The sequence below is a fragment of the Misgurnus anguillicaudatus genome, chromosome 18, assembly GCF_027580225.2.
Source record: "Misgurnus anguillicaudatus chromosome 18, ASM2758022v2, whole genome shotgun sequence".
Classification (NCBI taxonomy): domain Eukaryota; kingdom Metazoa; phylum Chordata; class Actinopteri; order Cypriniformes; family Cobitidae; genus Misgurnus; species Misgurnus anguillicaudatus.
The window spans coordinates 27,006,254-27,017,925 of NC_073354.2; positions in this window are offsets into that span (position 1 = coordinate 27,006,254).

Genomic DNA, 11,672 nt, shown 5'->3' on the forward strand with positions numbered 1-11,672 from the left:
ACGACGCTAAACTAACACTAAACTTAACAAAACTAACAATAAACTTTTCAAAACATAAAACAGGCAATGACTAAGACTTGACTATACTTACAGCAACCAACAAGATATGTGACAAGACGAACGTGCACCGAACAGCAAACACAAGGACAATAAATAGGGACAAAGTAAATTACATACACCTGGAAAATAATCACAAGTAACGGATCGGGGAAATGCGTGGTCAGAATAAACCAATTCTAAAACTACGCATGACCCACATAGAACATATGTACTGTCAGAACCCTGCCATGTAAACTAGATCTAAATACCAACAAGGATCTGGCAGGATTCTGACAAAAAGGAAACAGTATACACAAACATGCGTGCAAAACGAATTAAATGTGCGCCAACAGAGATGAAAACCACTATTTTCTGTTACAAATTTTCACATAGCATCTTTAGGTTATAAAAACATAAAAAAAAATTCAAATCCATAATTTGATTTTCAAAGATTTGTTTTATAAAAACTGATATTTTTTGTCTGTTAACCCTCTAGGCGCCACGGTCGACTTTTGTCGACAAGATGCGTCACTGAATGTAACTGCCGATTTTGTCACATAGGGTGTCAAATTTCGTTCATCCCCCCCCTCCACTAGATGGCAGACATGTCATACTTTATACCCGACTCAGAAAAATATAATGCTTCTATACAAACTCTTAGAGCAAGAGCGCATTGAAGTGCGCAACAGCAAAGCTAGTGTGCAAGTGAGTCATTTTATCACAGCGATAACCTCAGCGAGTTTTTTCAATACATGATCATATAATGGCATCAAAAAAGCTTACCTGCAATGAAGTATTGGGTCTTATATTCGCTGACAATGATTATGAAGGGGAATATCTGCCTTCAGAAGATGCTGGTGATTCATTTAGTGACCACGATTCAGACGCGCCCCTGCTTTGCAATCGTGCGGCTGGACAAAGTGAAAGTGTAGCTAAGTTATACACCAAGCACATGATGAATCCTTTGCCCAAAGTCAGTGGTGGGAATGTTACACGGGGTCGGAGAATTCATCGGGTTAGCGGGCGTGTTACAGGTGTGGGGAATGAGGCTGGAGGTAATATGCGCGTCCAGTCTTTTTACCGTGCAAGCAATGTAGAGCGAGCTGCGTCTTCCCGAGCGGGCCCTGGGAGTCTGTCGGGCGAGCGGACGACTTCCAGTGCTCCGTCCCATGCACACAATCATGGCGACAGTAAAGGCAATAGTCCAAGCTGTGCAAATTCTCTCCACTCGAGGCGCATGCGAGGCAGATCTGGCCATGCTGCTCGTAGCAGGAGCAGAGGCGGAGTTACATTACACGGGGCAGAGGAGCCATTATGCATAACGTTATCGGCGCGCAGATCAGTTTGTTTACTACCTACTATTTACCTGAGCATTCAGTATTGTGCAATATAACATACAGAAGGTGAGGGACATTTTGGGGGGAAAGAAGTGCTGCATTTTATCATTCAAACATGTGACTTTTCATGAAAATTCAAGATGGCTGCCACATATGACGTCATAATATGCAAATTTAATGATTAAATTTAATTTTATTTTATTTCCCTCCATAAAGTGTTTCATCCTTAATATTTCTCCAATTTACAGAAAGTCTCTATCTCTTATCACGTTTAAGATATAGCCTTTTGAAAGTAACATGTCAAAATTAAATGTTTTAGGAAAAAACCTCTGGCGCCTAAAGGGTTAAATGCAATAAATCCAAGTTTTTTTCAAAATGCTATAAATATAAATATAAATATAAATGTGCATTCATCTTTCATTTCACTAGTGGCACTGATTAAAAAAAAACATTAATGGAATTAATCAGAACACTTACTTCACATTGCTGCTGTCATCCTTGGGACATCGTTGCTTAACTTTTTTGACAGCGATCAGCTGTAAAATGTTTTTGTCCTGCTTGATTTTTGTTGAATTTGAGTAAAATAATGGAAAGTTTTTCATGAGATCCCCTGGAGTCAAAGTGTTAGCATAACAGAACCTTGATTTTGTTGTGTGAGAACAAGCAACAGACGACATTTTTCCTTCGCCCGAGTGCCTCTCACGTAAATTATTTGATTTTGATGGCTTGCGTTTCTTCTTAGCTACAGAAAATTACCACAGGTTTAGCAATGCCATCAAAAGTATTATTTTGTTTTTGTTTGTTTGTTGATCACGAATACAAAGTAGATGAGGAAAACTACGATTCTGTGTGTATTCAACGCACCACCCTTATTGCTTACAATGCGTGGAATGGTGCGCTGTGATTTGTTGAGCGGATTTATTGCATTCTGCAGAGAAGGAAGTCTGGTGTTTTTCATGTTTACAAAACATGACAAAATAACACGGCGGATATTTGATTTTGCAGATATAAAAATGTACTTTTTAAAACTGACCTGACACAATACTGATTTTGTCGGTAACAAATAAAAAAGCGCTTATACAGGTTTGGAACCAAACCCTTCATATTTTAGAGCTTCTAACCCCACCCTTACCCTAAACCCAACCACTTCTTAACCATATAAAACACAACACACAATTAAAACAGACACAGATTACAAGAATTGAAAAAAACACATCAACAGTATAACAGTATTACAAACAATTCACGTTGCAAACTGAAACCATACAATCACTTTATATGGAGAAATCCATGAATGCAATGCCCAGTCAGATCTCAAACATAAACTGAAATATTAGAGCATGACACAATCTGCTACGAGAGCCAATAGTGCTTTACATTCTTAACTGACGTAATTACACAATCCATAGATATGTATCATAAAGGCTAGATGTGTTACGGCAGAGTCTCTAACGTCATCACCTGTGGCCATCTTGTCTCAGTCAGCTCACTCAATTGCTCAAATTTCTACCGATTTTTAGACGGTTTGGTTTCTTATTAACATTATTAACGTGGCTATAATTCTAGATGCTTGAACATTATTCATAAGTATGCAATGTCATAGGTACATCTCTGACGTTTACAACAAACCAAACCATTTGAAAATCGGTAACATTTTTTGCAAGTTATGGTTATTTAAAAGTACATGCACCATTAAAACACAATGCTGCTAGTGAGCGAGCTGACTGAGACAAGATGGCCGCTAGGTGCAGATGTCGACCTCCATTGAGGAAACGCATATCAAACCTTGTTGCATACCGGTGCACACCGTTTCCAGGAAACATGTAGTTCAACCCGGAAACCGAAGCAAACATCGCACACCGTTTGGAACTTGAACGTGCCCCTGGTGTGTTCATACATATATACACTAGAGCTGTGTCCGAAACTGCTCCCATCCACAATATAGTGCACAACTTCAACAATAAATAAATAAACAACAGTAAATAAATATGACAAGCAGTTGTTTTGTTCTCTTTATTATCAATTAATACAATAAACATGACAAATGTGACAAACAGTAAGAAAGTAGACTTTACCATTTCACAGTACAATCAATAAAGCCACACAGATGAAAGGGTTTATGGTGAATCTCTGCGACAGCTCTCTGACGCATGGTATTTACATGAGTGTCCGAAATCGCATACTCATGTTCAGTAGTAACTTCCCCATATAGTGGACTCAATTGTCATCCCCTAGATAGGGACTAATGAATCAGTGAACGAGGGAGAGGTTTCAAACACAGCTTAGATGTTGCCTTGGCTACGGCAGTTTATCGGAACGAATGCGTCAACTAGAGCCGCCATCTTGAAACAGGGGAGCCCCTCTTCTTTAATGCATCAGCAACAGCGTCAATGTAGGCAAAGGTGTAACGGGAAATAAATCATCATAAATAGTCATGAATGCGATTTTTTTTTTTTGTTCATTGCAATGGTCAGACATGTATTTAGCACTGAGTCCCGAGAAAACTTGAGAAAATCATGTTTTGATATTAAGAAAATCTACTTTTTCTAAATATAATGCATAGTGCTAGTAGGCCTAACATCCATACGCAGCACAAAAGTCCGGCATGAATTCTAAGAACAGGCAGAGAAAGCGCTACTTAGCTACTTTCTATGGCAAGATCCCTGTTCCAAGATGGTGGCGGTTTTGATGTATGCTTAGAACCCCTAGGCAACATCTAGTGTATATATGTGGTGTTAAGGTAAAACTTGTAATTTTAACATTAGATTACATTTACCTTACATTATAAATGGGGAATAATTTAATTTGTTTGCCTTTTGATCAGTGTGAATACATTCAGTGTGTGTTGGCGTTTGTTGGATCATGCTACATTTCAGACAACTCGGATTTAGGACATTTCCCACCTCACCCGGAAATAATCTCTGGGCCACTGCTCTTTTAATGTTACGAAACACTTTAAATGTTTTGATGTCACTAAATCATTTGAAACATATGTTTTAAGAATATTATAATGTATATGTAATGTAGCCTATATATATATATATATATATATATATATATATACAGAGATGTATAGTAACAAAGTAGAACTACTTCACTACTGTACTTAAGTACTAAAAGAGAGTATCTGTACTCTACTGAAGTATTATTTTTTTCTCCTACTTCCACTTTTACTTCAGTACATTTTTTCTTTGAGTTTAATACTTTTACTCCAATACATTTTTTATGTGCTGCATAGTTACTCGTTACACGCGTTATAAAAATGTTACGAATAATTCCAAACCAACATTATCACTGCCGGAGCGGTGATACACGTTAGAAACACACACCTATCGTGGTCTAAACCAATTGGAGATAGTGAAGGGCGAACGCCTCCCTCCCTCTCACTCACAAATATGAGTCGCGGTTGTGGACAAATGTGAAGCGAAGAGAGAGCCAACGTGCACGAGAGACAGAGTTTGCGTGAGAGAGAGAGAATGCGCGAGAAAGGGTGCGTGTGCCCGAAAGAAGGAAACCTAAATACATTGAAATACCTTGTACCTTTACCTTTATATCGACTAATATTTAATTAATACTGAATTCTCTATCGCCATGTCAGTTAAATTAATCTGAATTAATCTGAACATTCCTGCCTTTGTACTCCTGCTACAGCCAAAGGAATTGTGAGTGTCCTTTAGCTTAAACATTTGAAATAATATAAATAATATTATATTCAAACTTTTGACTGTTTTCTTTAATAACTACATTACACAATACTTGTACATTTACTTTCAGTACTTGAGTAGTATATTTTAAAATAAACTACTTGCAATACTTAAGTACAAAAAATGTTTAATACTTTATTACTTCCACTTAAGTGCTGTGCTTAAAGAGCACTTCAACTTCTACTTAAGTCACTTTTTTGATAGAGCACTTGTACTTTTACTCAAGTCTTGGTCCCTAGTACTTTATACATCTCTGTATATATATATATATATATATATATATATATATATATATATATATATATATATATATATATATATATATATATATTTAATAATACATATGTTAATGTTGCTTAATTCAGATGTTTTTCCAAGTATAGTCCTTATCAGGGACGTGCACAGGGGGTTTGCTGAGGTAGACCGGACAACTACCCATATGCCCTTCTTGACTCATGTTGCCCTTCCGAGTTGGAAAAAAGCGCCTAGACTACAATTTTTTTGGTAGGCATTAGGCAAACTAAGCTACATGTCTGCTGAATTTTCACATTTCGTTTTAGCAAGAAGAAGGAATGATGGAAGTTATGCATGACATTAATTATTTAAATCAAAATGGTTAAACAGATAGTTCACCCATAATTTACTCACCCCCAAGCTGTCCGAGATCCATATGTCCATCACTTTTCAGACAACACATTTTCAGTTACTTTTAGAAAATGTCTTATATCTTAAACTTATATGTATTTTTTTTTTTTTGGGGGGGGGGGGGCTTTTTCAGGTCAAAACAACTGCCCCTCAAAATTCCTGTGCATGTCCCTGGCCCTTATATTCAATTCAAATACGAACGTTCTTTGTCCAATTCAAATAATGTTATGAATATGCAAATTAGAATGTTTGAATCAATACAAAATCAGAAAAAAACAAGATTAATTCTTAAACCAGGGTACATGAAAAATTTTTGCATGATTACTTATATTCCTTGAAATGGCCCAAGAAATCCAAGATCAAGATTAGTGACTTTTTTTTTAAATGATCAACAATTCAGTTTTTAATGGTTTTGTTAGCTAGTTAGCAAAGTCAGGAGTGCAAATGTTGTCCCCCACCCACCATCTCATTTTACTGCCCTCTCCAAGAAAAGATTTAAGAATAGTGTGTTTGACTACATTTAGGAATTCATTTGGATAATACAGGTTAAAATAAATAATAATATAAATAATAATTTCTAATCCAAATGTCTTTTATACATAAAGTGTTCCCTTTCAGTCGGTCACTACGACGTCACGTCGTGACCGACGAATTGGGAGCTCGCTTAGAGAGACCAATCTGCTTCGAATACTACTAAAACGCCAATGAACTTGGCATTGAGATATTTGCATAATGCTGGCGCCGCCCCGCCAGGTGCGCATATAAGGCGCACGTGCAAATAGGGAAATCAGCTTTTTTTCGCTTCGAAAGCCGGCTTTATCTGACTGAGAAGCTACTATCTGCTCTTCGGGGAACGGTTGCTGAAGTTGATTGACAAGCAGTACTAACACAGCGGACGCTCGCAGTATTCCACTGCTCTGCATATTTTTTGTTTTGAGTTTAGTGTGTGCGTTGCCTTTCCCTGTGCGCATCATCAGCTGAGCACCTAAGGAGTGATTTCCCTGAAAGAGTGATACGTGAGAGCTCTGTGTCTTTTTAAAGACAGCCACTCTCTCGTATATTCGGAGATCAGCGTCCTTTTCAGGATTGCTTTTCGTCCGTGCGATCTTGGATGTGAGAGGTCTAAGGGTTCCAGTTACGGTCACGAGCGCTGTCTTCATGCTTGGGCATCAAGCACTCTGAGGCTGCGCTCGTGGAGAGTTTTTGTTCTCTCTGTGAGAGCATAACCCTCTTGGATTGCGGAGACGACTGACGTTTCTACGGGAATGCTGTCCGCGTCTTTGCAGTGCTGACACCGCCATGGTGCGGCTGTCAAGCGCTCGCATGACGCTCTTCGCATCACTACGCTGAGGAGGACGGAGGGCGCGTCCTCCACCTACCGGCCTTTCATCCTCAGCCGGTTGAGGTTCCGGTGGAGACGGCAGAGTCGTGTTCTACGATGTCTGCCGAATCCATTGGACCTCCTTCTGGTCCCGTTCACTTCTGCAGCATCAGAGGGGTGTCCAAATTTCCTCCGGAGTGGAGTCGTTCCGGAGATGGCGGCCGTGCCCGCTCGAGCGGCGGTAACGGTAGAGTTGGAGGGGTTAACCCCTCTCCGCCCGAACCGTACCGCCCACGTGATTGGTATTTCGGAGCTGCTCGGGCCTCTCGGTCCTCTGCTCCTGTGCCTTTCTTCCCGACGGCACGAAGAGCTGACGTGGTTTGCGGCCATCCGGCCGTTCAGCTTCAGCTTTCACCCCTCACCTCCCTCACCAATGGAGCTGCTAAGGGCAGGGACCCTTCAGTGGAGCGGGGGGTTGCGATGCAGCTGCGTTCCTGGAGGGACCACCCAACCCTTCCCTCCCGTGTTTGTAGATAGTCGTCCGGTTACGGGCGCTGTCCGTCAGGCATGCGGAGAGGCGGCTTCAGCCCTGCACGCAATAACGTTGCTACGGGTTCACCAAGGATTTACGAGGGAGGCCGCGACCTTCAGTCGTGCGATGTTCACGACAGTGGTTCAAGATCGCCACCTTTGGCTGTGTCTGGCTGACGGACGCAGGCGAGAACAACTTCTTGAATGCTCCTGTCTCACAGACCGGCCTCTTCGGCGAGGCCGTGGAGTCGTACAGCTCCGCTGCGCAGACTGAGGCGATCTCTGTGGTCACGCCCCGGCGAAGGAGAGCTGCCCTTGGTAAAAACCACCACGCCGGTTCCTCAGTCTGCCTCTCGCCGTCGGCGTCCTGCGGCGACCACCTCCGTTCCCCTCCTCGGACTCCATCTCGGCAGCGCGGGGGAACCGGTCGTCAGCAGCTCGCCCCGCCCGCTTAGCCGCTTCCCGTGACTCGGGAGTTTAAGTGGCCAGTAAGCGGGCGACCTGGATTGGCAGAGGATCACTCTTCAGGAGACGGTATTCGCTCCTTCCCCCGATAGAGGGTCGGGTGGAAAATTCTTGGTTTACATATGTTCCACCGGCTGTTTAGCCGGTGCCCACTAACCACACACAGAGTGCATTCCTCTTCCCTCTCCAGGTCTCCAGAGGATCGAGAGAGCCGTGAGCGGGCACACACCAGCTCACCCTACCTCTCCTCTATCACCTTCGGTGTCTGCGTCCTCAGCTGAGGAGACCGGACGACCGTTTCCCTCAGCGGGCTCAGGTCAGTGTCACACACACACATACTGTGATGCTTATGCTGTCACGGCAGACGCACCGGCAGTCTCACCTGTCTCGCTTCGCTGCCCCACCGCGGGTACTTTGGTAGTGTCGTTAATTCTCCTCGTACGGTGCCTGGGTGCTTGGCTTCAGTTCCCAGCCCGTTTCGTTGGGTTTTACGCACGATCCGCCTCGGTTACGAAATACAATTACCGGCACAACCCCGAAATTCTCGGGCTTTCGTTTCACTATAGTGAAAGTATCCGATGCACATGTACTGCGTGCATAAGTCGATGTCCTGCTGGCGAAGGATTATCGAGCCGGTCCCTCTTACCGAGATGATGATATGATGATAGGGTTTTCCAGCCTTTATCTCATAGTACCCGAAATACGCGGTGGGTTACGATCGATTTGATTTACGCCCGGCTCTACGGAGGTGGTCTTTTTGGAGGATAACGCCGAGGCTCGTATTTCAATATTCAGATCGGTTGCAGCTTTAGACCTGTAAGACGTGTACTTTTGTGTCCATCTCCCCTCGCCTTAGACCGTTTTTTCGCTCTGCGTCGTGGGGTGGGCATATTAATATTAAGTACACCATTCGAGCTGTCTCTCTCTCTCCGTGTCTCCATGAAAGTGTTAGTCACGGCATTAAGATATCAGAGAGAGAGCGTTGTTCGCATTCTGCTTTATTTACGTTGACTTATAATAGCCCGTCCTTGGCAGACGTGCGCGAACACAGAGAGTTAATGCTTCGGCATCTCGCTCGTTTAAGTCATCAGGTCGACTGGGAAAGAGCAACTTTGCCCGTGCAGAGGATCCTTTTTCTCAGTATGGAATTAGACTCGATCAACTAATTGGCGTGTTTTACAAGAGCGCGCAACTAGTCAGTTCTGACTTGCCTCGGTTTAATTCGAGGGAAGTACGCGGCCCCTCTGATACAATTTCAGAAGCTCCTGGACATATGACAGCATGCTGCAGCCGTGACACTGCGAGCTGCGTCATATGAGACCGCTTCAGCGTTGGCTTTACGATCGAGTCTCGAGGAGAGCGTGGCGCACCGGCATACATTGTGTAAACACTACACCTGCGTGTCATTTAAATTTCCCCGTAGTAGACCCAGCATTTCTGATAGCAAGATATGCCTCTGAGGGGTCTCCTGGCATTCTGTAGCATGCGATGCCCTAAGCACGGGATGTTCAGCCACGTATGACGGGCCTGCAGTCTGGGGTGTGCATAGCACCCCAACTGCCGCGAGCGGTGCGCTGTATATCTGGGACTTGTACGCTCCGCTATGGAGATGCGAGGGAAGGATGTATTTGTCGACACCGATAACTTTGCGACTGTTGCGTTATTTACCGTTAAGGCGGTTTTTGCGCTCTCGTCACCTGTCGCATCTCGCTCGTCATCTCCTCTTTTGGAGTCAGAAGCATCTGAGGTCCCTTCGTGCCATTTACATCCCGGGATCGCTCAATACAGCGGTACGCGCTTCCGAGCTGCGCCCCCGGCGAATGGCGACTCCACCCCCAGACGGTCCAGCTAATTTGGAAGAAGTTCGGTTGTGCGTAGATAGATCTGTTTGCGTCGCCGGACGATACCCACTGTCGCCTATTTTATTCACTAACCGAGGGCAGCCTCGGCGTGGATGCGTTGGCACACAGCTGACCGCGGGGGGTGCGTAAATACGCATTCCTTCCAGTGAGCTTTATTGCGCAGACACTGTGCAAAGTCAGGCAGGACGAGGAGAGCCTTTTTATTAATCGTCCGTACTGGACGACCAAGAATTGGTTTTCATAGTTAATGCTCCTCGCGACAGCCCTCCCTGGCGGATTCCCCTGAGGAAGGACTTTCTTTCTTAGGAAGGGGCACATTTGGCACTCGCGCCCCGACCTGTGGATATCCATGTACGGTCGTTGAGCGCGCGCAAGGTTTAGGTGATTTATCGCAAGCGGTATCTAACACCATCGACGCGGTTCGAGCACCGTCCACAGGACGGGCTTACGCGCTTAATGAAACCTTTTCGTCACCCGGTGCTCTTCGCAACGCGAGGACCCAGAGAATGCCCTTTAACATTATGCTTTATATCTTTAACATGGGTTAGATGGTAGGCTGTCCCTCCGCCATTAAAATTGATATCGCCGCTATTTCTGCTCATCACTCACTTATCTACGGCAGATCAGTTGGCCAGCATGATTTAATTATTACATTTTAAAGAGGCGCTCGCAGGCTAAACCCCTCGCGCCCTCCCTCTTTTTTCCTGAGACCTGTCCATGGTGCTGAAGCCTTCAGGTCTCCGATTTAGCCTTTGCAGTGTGCGAGTCTGAAGTTTTTATCAATGAAAGCTCTGACCCTGCTAGCATTGGCCTCCATGAAGAGAGTAGGAGATTTACATGCATTCTCTGTTGACGATTCGTGCTTTTAGTTTGGTCCTGCTGTCTCACTGAAGACCCAGACCAGGCTACGTGCCCAAAGTTCCCACCACTCCCTTCAGAGATAAGGTGGTGAGCTTGCAAGCGTTGCCTTTGGAGCAGGCAAACCCAACCGAGGCTTTGTTGTGCCCCGTACGCGCACTGCGATTCTACGTGGTCCGCACGCAAAGCTTCAGGACCTCAGACCAGCTCTTTGTTTGTTATGGTGGCCAGCAGAAAGGGAAAGCTGTCACTAAGCAGAGGATGTCTCATTGGATAGTTGAGACTATCGCCCTGGTTTATAATTTGCAGGGCATTCCTTGCCCCTTAATTTGAGAGCGCACTCCACTCGGAGTGTTGCCTCATCTTGGGCATTAGCTCGTGGTTCCTCGCTAACAGACATCTGTAGAGCTGCTGGTTGGGCGACACCTAATACGTTCATTAGATTCTACAATGTTCGTATCGAGCCTGTATCCTCTCGTGTTCTGTCCTCACCAGGGAGGACACGGAGAGCAGACTCGCAAGTCGGCTTGCAGCCTCCGACTGAGGCTCCAAATTGAGTTTCAGTATGGAAGGCTAACAGAGCAAAAATGCGTAATGGTTTGATTTGCTCTCTCCACTGCCTTGACAGCCTTTGTTGCGGAGCATTGGCTGTCAGCCTTTCACTAGCTGTATTCTTACGAACCTACGTGTTTGGCCAGGGCCCCACATTGTGTCCCAACGGGTTCCTTTGTGAGTATTATTCCGTGGGGTTAATCCTACCAGCCCACGTTTCCCTTAGCAGAGCACTGCTTTGCTTACACAGCCACGGCTGTCATTTATACCTCAACTACGGTTGACTTTCGTCCACCATTAGCCCTTAACGGGGCGGTGGCTTCCGCAGCGTCCCTATACCGCTCAGTTAGGGCGCTTC